Source organism: Triturus cristatus, chromosome 10 (assembly GCF_964204655.1).
Source record: "Triturus cristatus chromosome 10, aTriCri1.1, whole genome shotgun sequence".
Lineage (NCBI taxonomy): Eukaryota > Metazoa > Chordata > Amphibia > Caudata > Salamandridae > Triturus > Triturus cristatus.
In genome coordinates, this window is record NC_140593.1 from 1,190,772,461 (window position 1) to 1,190,785,238 (window position 12,778).

A 12,778-nucleotide genomic window follows, 5' to 3' on the forward strand; every position below is an offset into this window, starting at 1 on the left:
CATCAGCCAGGCTATCTTGAATCCAGTGGCAAAGCGAGCAAGGGACCCACGTCTGGGCATACCCTGCCAACTTAGGGCGAACAAAGCGATACCAAAGGGGATGATGGACGGAGCGTTTGAGCAAATCAAACACTCACCCCCAGTCAACTGATCTGGGTTTAATCCATCATCATTCTTTAGCTCACTCCACCACCCCAGTTCAGACATGGCCATATGCAAATCAGTCTGACTCTGTGCCTCATGGGAACAGTCCAGCCCAAACTGCCAAGCCATGTCTTCCCTGGACCGGAAACAAGCATCCTGGGACCGGTTTCGGGTTCATAACCCTCATCAGCCAGGCTATCTTGAATCCAGTGGCATTTGTCACCCCGAGTGGGACGGGTATGCTCAGACGTTAGTCCCGTCCTCTACATGCCACTTGAATCAAGCTATCCTGGCTGAAGAGGGGTGCAACCCCGAAACCGGTCTTAGGATGCTTGTTTCCAGTCCAGGGAGGACCTGGCCTGGCAGTTCGGGCTGGACTGTTCCCATTGGGCACAGGGTCAAGACTGATTTGCATATGGCTGAGTCCAAACTGGAATGGCATGGTGAGCAAAAAAACGATGGATTTAAGCCCAGATCTCCTTACTGGGGTGAATGTATGACATTGTTCTGCATTCTGTCCATCAATAGTTCTTTTTGCATTTGTCACCCCGAGTGGGACAGGTATGCTCAGACGTGAGTCCCGTGCTCTCCATGCCACTGGAATCAAGCTATCCTGGCTGAAGAGGGGTGAAACCCCGAAACAGGTCCTAGGATGCTTGGTTCCAGTCCAGGGAGGACCTGGCCTGGCAGTTCGGACTGGACTGTTCCCATTGGGCACAGGGTCAAGACTGATTTGCATATGGCTGGGGCCAAACTGGAATGGCACGGTGAGCAAAAAAACGATAGATTTAGGCCCAGATCTCTGTACTGGGGTGAATGTATGACATTGTTCTGCATTCTGTCCATCAATAGTTCTTTTTGCATTTGTCACCCCGAGTGGGACGGGTATGCTCAGACGTGAGTCCCGTGCTCTCCATGTCACTGGAATCAAGCTATCCTGGCTGAAGTGGGGTGAAACCCCAAAACCAGTCCTAGGATGCTTGTTTCCAGTCCAGGGAGGACCTGGCCTGGCAGTTCAGGCTTGACTGGTCCCATTGGGCACAGGGTCAAGACTGATTTGCATATGGCTGGGTCCAAACTGGAATGGCATGGTGAGCAAAAAAACGACGGATTTAGGCCCAGATCTCTGTACTGGGGTGAATGTATGACATTGTTCTGCATTCTGTCCATCAATAGTTCTTTTTGCACCTCTCCAACTCAGGGCTGAAGCTCTCCACGGCTACAGCTTGGCCTGCTCAACACCGCCACCACCAAACTAGGGGTGTGTGAAAGTCACTGAGTCTCTCAACTCACAGATTTCTCAACCTTTTTGTAAACTTTGTGAGCTTTGTATATTGGGGCCACCATCCTACACTCTTAGCAACTCTCCTGTGAACATTCAGACAACTGGAATATCTTACAGCAGGAAAATCATCACCATTACAGCTATGCCCAGACACCCAACATCCGAATCAAGATCAGAATTACAACATCACTTTCAGCTTTTCATCCTCATCTGTGATCCACCAGGGAACGCCAGAGCAGTGTCAGCAAAACATGCAATTGTCTATGTGTTCTTTCAGATATGACATGGTCTTGCTGTGTGGGCTGGACTATCTTTTAGGTATTTGCCATAGGTCTCTCACCATGGCAGAGATCCCTGGGGCATATTTACAAGCCCTCAGTGCCACCGGAACGTCTTCTGTGGCGCAGTGGCATTTTCCATATTTGCAAGGGGGCGCTAAGCCACTTTGCGTGGCTTAACGCCACCTTGTAAATATTCCCCTTTCTGCCACAGTTCTCTGCTGCAAAGGGGCTTGCAATGAGTGTTGCTGTGGGCGTTCCATGGCCATGGAATACCAGGCGTTCGAGTGGCGCAACGAAGATAAATGATTCGTTTCCCATTGTTTTTAGCTCTTTCCATGTGTGCTCCATTCTGCAGCACACATAGAAGGTGCAAATCACCACTATTTATTGTTTATGTGCAGGAAGGTGTCCCTTCCTGCACATAAATATTCGTCCCTGCAGGGCAGGCACCCTTGCAACATGGCGGCAGGGTGCCTGTGCTGGCGATAGGCAGCTTTTTTTGCACTTGCGCTATTCTTGTGAATACGGCGCATCTCTGTGTTTTAAAAATGTCGGAGCGCGGCGCCGCTAAATTTGGCGCAGCTCCGCACTCCAACATTTGTTGTGAATATGCCTCCATTCACATGAATCAAGCTTTTGTCATACCTCTTCCCAAGCATCCGCTCTAATTTAAAACCTCTCTCTTTATTGCTGCTCCAGACCAAGTTCATTGAAAAACGTAGTAACTCTCAGATGTTTATATATGTGGAAGCGCGTCATCTCCTAGATGAGGCTCGATCTGCTTTTAGAGCTCTTTGCTGTATGGAGACAGTGGTTTTAGCTATAGCTGATGATCTCAGATCCATCTTGGACCACAGCGGCTCTGCCGCTCTGGCTCTACCCGATCTCTTTGCAGCTTTTGACACGGTCTCTCATCCTGTACTTATTCATTGTCTCATGAACATCACTCTCTGTGGTTTGGCTCTGGGCTGGCTCAAATCCTTCGTGACTGAACAATCTTACTGTGTATCTTTGTACCCAGTTTGTTCGCACAATTCTGAGTTTCCTTGTGGTGTTTCACAAGGATCTTCCCTCAGTCCTACTCTGTTTAACATATACGTCACCCCAAGGGCTGCTATAATTAGATCTTCTGGCTTCTGTCGCTTGTCCTGTGCAGACGATACTCAGATCACAGTCTCCATTTCGGACAACTCTTGTGTAACGCATAGTGGATGAAGCGTTACTTTCTGAAACTGAATTCTGATAAGACAGAGGACCTGCCATGTGGCTCCAAATGCTCCGGCTGGTGTTGGAAATGGTGGTCTTCAGTGTTAAGACCAGTTCCCATCCCTCCCTCTCACGCTTGGAATCTAGGGGCGCTTTGTGATTCCAGTCCATCCATCACCCCTCAGGGTGCTGCAGTGGCCTCTAAAAGCTTTGGTCTGTTGCACTCAGTTCGCGAAGTCCTTATCTTCCGATGTCAGTTCCAAAAACAGTAGTCTACGCTTCACTTCCAGTATGGACTATGCAAATTCTTTATATCTTACCCTTCTTGTCTGTCTTATTATCAGTCTTCAAGCCATTCGGAATGCCGCCGCACAAGTGATATCGAACCTTTCTCCTAGGGTGCCAGTTCCTCATCTCCTTCCTACCCAGCATTGGCTTCTGATACACCAAAGATGCACCTTCAAAGCCCTGTGTTTAGCCTACAAAGCAACAAAAAGTGAAGGTCCTATCTTAGAAGAAAGGTCTCTCTGTACAAGCCTGCTCGTGCTCTGCCTTCATCTTGTGCCATTTTCCTCATGGCTCCTACTGCCAAGAGAAGCCATATCCGAGGCTTATCTTTTTCTAATAAAACTGGAGAGATCTGGAATTCTATTCTTCTTTCTCTTAAACTCTCCCCTACGTATGTTTCTTTCAGAAGGAAGGCAATGTTTAAGACCTGACTATTTACTCTTACATAATCCTTTGCCCTGCTCACTGTTATCCTTTCAGCACCAGGTGACCCTTGTTGGGGGTAGCAGTTTGAGCTTTATATATTATTCAATCATATGTTCATTCATTCATTCATTCATTCATTCATTCATTCATTCATTCATTCATTCATTCATATAGTCCGTCTGTCTCTCCAGGACACCCTCAGGCTTTAGAGGTGTTTCTGAGAGGCATCTTGAAGGGGATTACCCAGTAGACAAATACTGCACGGATGACACCTAAGGTGGGCTAGAGCTGGCGCGAGTGCTGTGGGAATCGATAGTGCAGTGGCCGATTTGTAAAAGTTGCCTATCTGTACCCTTCTATCCTTGTCACCATGTACTCCATGGATCCTCTCCATCCAACCTAATCAATAACGTTTGCAGCCTACTTCCAGCATATCTCACCTAATCTCATCGATAGTTAATCTGGCAATGGTTTGTCCCCAATCATGGTGTTGATGCTCTAATAAATTAAGAGGGCATTTGTGGGAATGGGACTACCTAAACCCCTCAAAGACCAAGTCCAAGGGTGTTATTAAATGCACTCGACAAGATTCTTAAAGATATCACCTTGTGTGTTTTAAAAAACAAAATCATTTTATTACAGAAAGCAAAGCAGCTAATAAAGCAAATAGACTAGCAAAGAGACTGACATAAGGTCTGTCTCAAAAGAAAAGCTTAAACAGCTCTCAGAGCAGGGCAGTAAATCTCAAGTCAAAGGTCTCAGAGCAACGATCACATTGCAAAAAATTAATCTAAGCCTAAAAGTCTGAAGTCCAAACTCTGGCTCATCTCCAAATAGCACCTGCTTTGATAATGATTTTCATAACAAGATTTTACATGGAAGGGATGTTTCAATCACAATAGTCAATCAAACTATCCCTGTAACACCCAGTTCCTGTTAAAGCTCATTGGTTAGGGCAGAGCATAATCAACTAAGGGTATGAGCTGGCACATTATGAACAATACCTTGATTTAATTACAGCGAGAGCTTCAGCAGCTTTGAGCGGCATTGCCATTGTTACAAGAGCCCTCCTTGCCTCTTTCTTGTGGAACAGAACAGGTTAGATTGATGCCCAGAGTCCATGGCTGAGGCTTTAGTGTCACCCAGTGTCTGAGACTCACACATGTGAAAGCTCTTACTCCTAAAATAAACAGACAGTTTTGTTCTTCAGTAAATGTGAATGATTTTCAATGCTGCAAATTTGCGGCATAGTCATGTTAACTAAAGCACCTAATGTATCCATTAATTTCTAATTAAAACTCTTCTACACCTGGTAAGCCAAGCAGGTAGCTCCCTTCCAGTGCTTACAGCCAACTCCTGGAACTCCTTCTCCACTTCTCTGGGCTCTTAATTTGGTCACTATTAGGAATCATCTGGAAACCCAACTCTTTTCTTCTCTGCCACCACCTAGGTTCAATGTTATCCTTCAGGTTTTGCTTCTCAGTACCTTCTTTCACACCAGGACACCCTGTTTGCAGGGCAGCAGCACACTTTACCAAGACTGTCCATAAATAAATCAAGAGCTCTGACTGCCAGCTTGAAGGATACAGCAGAAGGGAGAAGGGCTGTCTCTAGAGGCCTTTGGCACGCACATTACCTCGGATCCAGTGAGGAGGATCAAGGACTGTGCCAGAGAAGGCTGTCAGAGACACAGGGATCATAGGAGCTCTGTCTGAGGGGGAAACTGAGGGGCAGATTTACAAGCCACTTGCGCCGCCGCAGCGTCACTTTTTGTGACGCACCGGCAGCGCATTTTAGTGCCCCATATTTACAAGGACAGGAAAAGCCACCCTGCGTGACTTTTCCTGTCCTTGTAAATATGCCCCTTTGCACGCAGCAATTTGCGTGAAAGGGGTGTTCCATGGGTGTTGCTGTGGGGGCTCCCACGCAGCTCCCATGGAACCAGACACATTTCCAGATTAATGAGAAATCATAAATCTGGAAATGCGTCTGAATGCTACTCCTCCCCAGGGGAGGCGTAGGGAGCCGCAACGAGGAGAACTGCATTCATGTCTCCTCGTTTTTTCCTCTTTCTAAGCGTGCTGCATTCTGCCGCACACATAGAACGAGGAAATCACCTCTGGTGATTGTTTATGTACAGATAGGTGTCCCTTCCTGCACGTAAACAATCAGTAAAATAATGATGTTTTGCGAGTTCTATGTTTGTTAATGCAGCGCACATAGAAGTTGAAAAACGCCATTTGTGATTGTTTATGTGCAGGAAGGGAACTTTTCCTGCAGATAATCTCCCCACGACGCAGGCATCCTTGCACCATGGTGCACCATGGTGCAAGGGAGCCTGCGCCGGCGCATGGCAGCAGTTTGTGCACCAGCACAGGGGGAAGCACAGAGCTGCAACATATTGTAAATATGTCGCATCCCTGTGCTTCGAAACTAATACAGCACGGTGCAGCAAAATTACTTGCTGCACTGTGCTGAGTCACTTTCCTTGTAGATCTGCCCCTGAGAGCAGAATGGACTCTAGAGCTACTGACGATGCAAAGAGGGCACAACTGTGCAAGCGTCTCTAAGATATGAAGACATGTTGGTGGCTGATGCAGATGAATGAGAGAGGGAAGAGACAGAGTGAGGAGAGCAGCCTGATCCTTCCCTTGGAAGGATCCCGAGCCCAGTAGAGTGACGCTAAAGCCAAGAGAAAGTGCTAGCATCATAGAGATCCAATCACAAGCACAGCAAGTGATGAATGGCTCGTGTACAGCTCGTGTTCCCAGATTTGGAGCCATGTTTGATGTCCGTCATCATGTTTTGAGCAGCGCCTGAGACCTTCTGATCCAGAATGAGGATTCTTGGCTGTAAACAAAGACTCCTCTGCAAGGACCAGGATGGGAGCCGGAGGCTGAACGTGCCAAGAGGGCACAGTGTGCAGGGTTCTGCATCACTCTATGGTCCTAAGAGGAGATGGGCCAACAAAGGAGACAGATGACTTGCCCATTCCTGCCACACACTGCAGCTCCTCTCAGGCATTGTTGCCCCCATGCACCACCGGAAATGATTCTGTTACTCCATCGCGGATATTCTTTGCCACATTTCTGGTGCTTTCTCTCAGGCATCCAAGTACTGGGGTTGCCAAAAGGCAAGGCTGCCTAGTCTAGGTTGATCCTCTTGCCCCCTTCTTCCACCACCAGACACTCCCCATCACTTTATTTCACTCTTGCAGGTTCTTTCCATCCTTGATTTCTCCCTTTGTCACTGTTTTTCCATCTTTCTTGGTCTTCCCTTGTGAATTAAGAGACACTCCATATCCTACCATAGCAGAATTCTTAGAGCCACACATACAATGTTTGCTGCACTCAAGAGAGCCATCTCAATGTCCCAGGAGCCCTGGTTCAGTCTTGTTATTAAAATAAACCTTTTTCTCAATAATGAAAAAAGTATGAATACAATATGTTGTGGCCTATTTTTATCAAAGCTCAAATGTTTTCTTTACATTCCAATGAGCTGAAAAGGTTCCATCTAGTCTAGGAGGGGCACCTTGGCAAGTGGTGGTGGTGCATCCGGCAAATGAACACCTGAAACAGCTGAAAATGCTTTTAAATTTTTTATTATAATACACATATGATCAATGGAGGTCACAAATGATTCTCCATGCACAGCCGTCCAGGGGTGTCCAATACTGATTCACATAGGCAAGATCCATGCCAAAGTGTTGAGATAACTGACGTCTATCTAAATGACACTAAATTATTTAAATTTGGTTTGTGTGATGTAAATGTATCCCTTGATAACATCCTAAAGATCTGAAATGGATCCAACCCACTCGGTGTGATGCTGAAGATAGCTACCTAAAGGAAGGGAAGAATAAACCATTGGCTACAATGACTTTTAGTGAAGCTTTCAGTGTTATGAATTGTAAGACCCTTACTGTCAACAACAACAACAACAAAACTTTATTCGGATAAACAATACATCCATAAAAGAGTCACACAGATAAAATCATGCACAAACCTTAATAAAACAATCATATTTAAAAATATGTGACTAAAATTCAAGCAGAATGGTCTCAGGACATAGACAGATTAAAAATACAAAACACAGCACACCAATCACTGTTAAAGGCATGATATCTTTAGCTATTGATTTTCATATCTTAAAACATACAGGTATAGGAGCTGTTTCCTTCTTTGGATGGCATAAGAAACATAGACAGAAACTCTGTAGCATATTCACATTATCAAGCGTCTTTATGACAAATCATTTTTTCCTTTAAAAACAATGGCCACAATATTTGTTTCCTCAGATCCCTAGAAAAGTTACAAAACAGAATAAAGTGCATTATGGACTGATTGGACTTGCCGTCACATGGCCATGTGGGTAGCTTTTGGGAACAAAAATACATCTTGGGAAAAGCAACCACAAAGAGCAGTGTGTCTATTCGCAGTCTAGTTAGATAGAATCTATGTTGGGTATTTAATACTTGGATAAGGAAGCTCTGGGCACTTGGTTGTATGGGACCTGAGAGGTAAATCGACACAGTCGGTCTAAAACACTCTCAACCTTCACTGCTAGCCATCCTTTTCCCAAGCTGGATCATATTTAAATATTTCTTGCTGAATTGTGACACTCCAACTGGATCCTCAATGTTACATTATCCCACCCACTTCCTTTAGCAGGCCGTTTACGAAGAGCAGCCATGGCATTCTTGCTCTATGTTCCACAGTTAGAGACTCTCTTATCATCTCTTTGGTGAATTTAGTGCTATCTTTATTCCATAAATTATACCAAAGTGTGATGGGACTTGTTTGCAAGCCTTCCTCTAAATAGGGGACCGCTAATTCCTTGTGAGCAATATAAGAGGAGGTTGAATAGGGCAGTGCTAATAGTCTAAGTAAGAAAAAGTTTTCCTGGGTCTGCAACAGTTTACTGTTTGTCAGGCACACAGCGAGGCTCCTTAATTGACACTTAGGGGCCGATTCCGATCCGGGTCAGAAGGGCACCGAACGCGATCCGGCCGGAAAAACTACGAGCCGTACGCGTGTTTTCCGCCCAACTCGTACAGCTGTACGAGCGAGCCAGTACGATGCCAGCGACATGAAATTCACCGACCAAGTCGTTTCTGGGTCCGAGCCGCTCCGAACGTCTCGGTCGTAAGCTAACCGTGGCGTGCAATAGATTCAATTCACGACCAAGCCAGTACGATGCACGCGTCGGACAGCCTGTGCGAGCCGGAGTGTCCGGCTCGCAAAAGCTCCCAGAGTCGGACTTCGGGGGTCCGCGTCGGACCCCCTGACACCCGCAGACATACGACTTGCACACAGGGGGAGACACATGGGTCTCCCCCACACAGGCATGTATGGCACAGATGGCACCGACGCGCACCCACTGTACGGGGTGCACTTGTTCGAGACGTACCCATTCAGTCAATGGGAGCGCATGTACGCGTCGTACAACTGGCTCCCATTGACTCCTATGGGAGTCCGACCGAACCGAGTCCGACAGCATACGTGCGCATCGTACTCGCTCGGTCAGACTGTAGGGGTCCGGCTCGGTCGGAAAACACTCCGGATCCGACTCGGTCGGAGTGCTTTCCGACCCGGATCGGAATCGGCACCTAAGTATACATCTACTTTAGTATATGGCCAGCAGCTCTCTAATGGGCTTATTCCCATTTTAGATGCAAACCTAAAAAGGGCTTCAGAGAATCTAATACATTTCAATTTACTGCTTCCACTTCTGTCCCCCATTGACCATTGCTCGAGAAATTCACACCTAGGTATGTAAAACTATCTGTTGCACCAAGTGCTTCTCCCTTAATATAATGGGTTTTCTTTTTAGGTCTCCCTTTCCCGCACATCATGGTGAAAGTTTTCTTTAAATTGATTTCCATGTCCTTATCTTCCATATGCGTAGTGAAACTGTCAATCAAAAGCTGAAAGCCATTATCAGTTCTAGAGATCAAGATGGCATCATCTGCGTATAGGAGGACTGGGGTTGGATGTTCATTGACTTTTGGGGTGCATTCATAGATCTTCTGCAAGAACTCATCTACCTTGTTGATAAATAACAAAAATAAAAGAGGAGCAAGGACGCAGCCCTGACAAACTCCTTGAGCGATTTTAAAACTTGGTGGTCTTCTCCCCTTGACCCGTAGCGTGCCCTTGCTGTTAGCTGCGCATATAACTGTGACAAAAATGTCACAAGCTCAGTGGGGGCTCCCATCATAGCCAAATATTGCCGCAACTTGGCATGCCTAACCAGATCAAACGCACTGCTCAAATGAGCAAAACATAGGTGGCATGACCCTCTTTCGCCAGGGTATATTTGCTGATGAGCAGATGGAGATTGCCATATTGTTCCATAGAGCCCACATCCCTTCTAAAACCACAGTGGGTGTCTGATAGAATCTGATTGTCTCACACCCAGGATTCCAACCTCTCTAGTAGCACTCCACCCATTCATTTAGCTAAGGAGTACAGGACTGATATTGTCCGATAACACCTTGGATCCCCCGATCCCCTTTTTAAATATCGGGGCTATGATGCTTTCTGTCCAAGATAGAAGCAGATATCCTCAAGCTGTCGCGTTGCACACCTGTGTCAGAATGGGGGCCCATAGGTTAATGCATGATTTAAATGTGTCAATTGGAACCTTATCCGGGCCTGGTGCCTTTAGATATGATGGTCCTACGTAGCATATTGAAAATTCCTCTATAGTGGCTCAACCAATCAACTTGTTGGACTAGCGCCTCTACCCTAGGGGCTGATGAATCTTTTAAGAAGGTCTGATTGATTGTTTTCCAAAAAAAGAGTAACATCTCTTGTTTCAGCTGCCTGTTGCAAAATTTGAACTACTAAATTTGAAATACATCTCACTTCTCGCATAAGAGGGTATATGACCATATGATTTTAACATATGAGCTGCCCGACATGCAGCACTACTTTGATCTCCAGTTTGACTGACATTGGAGTGAGGGGTCGGCTCTGAGCTGGTGCATGTCCTATCTTGCCGACGGGCAGCCAGCAGTTCTTCTCTCTCAATATCAGTCTGATTTTAGAAAGACTGGGCAAGGTGTTTGCAAGGATCTTCACTGAGTTCAACTTTCTTTAGTACATACCTTAGACCACTCACTCAGATGACCCTCAGTCATGGACTCATGTTCATGAACTTTGAAAGACGACACTCAGCTAATAATTCATGTGGACCTTGCAGTTCCAGCACCTTCTGAAAACTTTCACCTGTGCATGGATGGAATCTCTACATGGCAGACAAGGAACACGCACGAGTTTAATGGAAACAAACTGAGATTCTATGCTGCTCTACAGGACGAATACCATGACCGCGCCCTTCTAATGTTTGGCCGTGGTCAGGGGAGTTGCCTTTTCCCTTGGTGTTGGCAGTAAGAAACCTGGGGTGGCATTTTGATTTCAATTTTTCTTTAATCAATCAAGTCAACAATTTATTCTGTTCCACATTTTACTCTATTATAAACTTTTGAGGAAATTCTTCTGCTTTTGCCTAGACATTTGTGGACCCTGTTTTCACAGACATCCATCTTGAGTAGGATATATTACGGCAATTTTCTGTTTCTGGGTTCGCCCGACTACCTGCTTGAGCAATTATCTCGACTCTATAACACCGCAATAGGCCTGCATTGACTCTGCTCAGCCTCTGCAGCGTTAAATAAATTACATTGGCTCCTATTTTTTAAAGGTTTCTATGTACGGCAGAAAAGGTGAGTGTTTCTACAAAATACATTTCAGCATTTTCAACGGCTGTGCTCCCTGCAATCCACCCGATCCAACGTGTTGGTTCTTCCCAACTTCAAGGGGGTTTGTATGGAGGCAGATCCTTCTCAGTTCAGGTCAGCCATCTTTGGAACAATCTGCCTGGCAATCTAAGATCTCTGGAGGGCCTCTGACCTTTTGGAAAAGCCTTAAAGACCTGACTGTTTACTCAGTGCTCCGCCACACGCGGCTCAATACTAGAATAGGTCAGTTGCAGAGCCAGGACACCTTTTTAGGTATCAGTTTGTGCTTTAGAAATGTTTAAATAAATACATTAAATAAATGAATAAATAAATAAATAAATAGTGGACATGTCAGTTGTCCCTAAATCGCAGACAGAGCCCGATTCACAGAACTAACTTAAGACAAAATCCTAAACTTACTACCATTTTGGTATTCACAGAAGGAACTTACTCATTTTGGTATTCACAGAAGGCACTTACTCATTTCGGTATTCACAGAAGTTAGGAGTCCTAACTTTAGGACTCCTAAATACCTTCTGTGAATACCGAAAGTCTAAAAATTAGGATTTTTTGCAGTTTAGTAGTAGTATAGTTAGGACTCCTAACTTTAGGACTCCTAAATGCCTTCTGTGAATACCGAAAGTCTAAAAATTAGGATTTTTTGCAGTTTAGTAGTAGTATAGTTAGGACTCCTAACTTTAGGACTCCTAAATGCCTTCTCTGAATACCGAAAGTCTTAAAATTAGGATTTTCTCAATTTAGTAGTAGTAAACTTAGGACTCCTAACTTTAGGACTCCTAAATGCCTTCTGTGAATACCGAAAGCCTTAAAATTAGGATTTTCTCAGTTTAGTAGTAGTAAAGTTAGGAGTCCTAACTTTAGGACTCCTAAACTGAGAAAAATCCTAATTTTAAGACTTTCGGTATTCACAGAAGGCATTTAGGAGTCCTAAAGTTAGGACTCCTAACTTCTGTGAATACCGAAGTGAGTAAGTGTCTTCTGTGAATACCAAAATGAGTAAGTGCCTTCTGTGAATACGAAAATGGTAGTAAGTTTAGGATTTTGTCTTAAGTTAGTTCTGTGAATCGGGCCCTCAGGGTTTAAATGCCCAACGTGTTCTCATCACCACAGACGGCCAACTAGGGATTCCCACAGGGATCATCTCAGTCACCAGTTTACATGAAGCGTTTTTCATACGGGATTAACACCCAGCAAACTAATTATCGTTGTTGTGTGGGTGACCCACAGCTGAAAGTAAGGGCGGACAAAAAGAGAATAAACTAAGTGGGTAATAAATGGCTTGTAGCAACTCCCTTTGGGTTTGACACCAATTACCTTCAGATTAATTTACCACAGACAGATGTTGCGCTGGAGGCTTCAACACTAACATGGCTAGTTACAAAA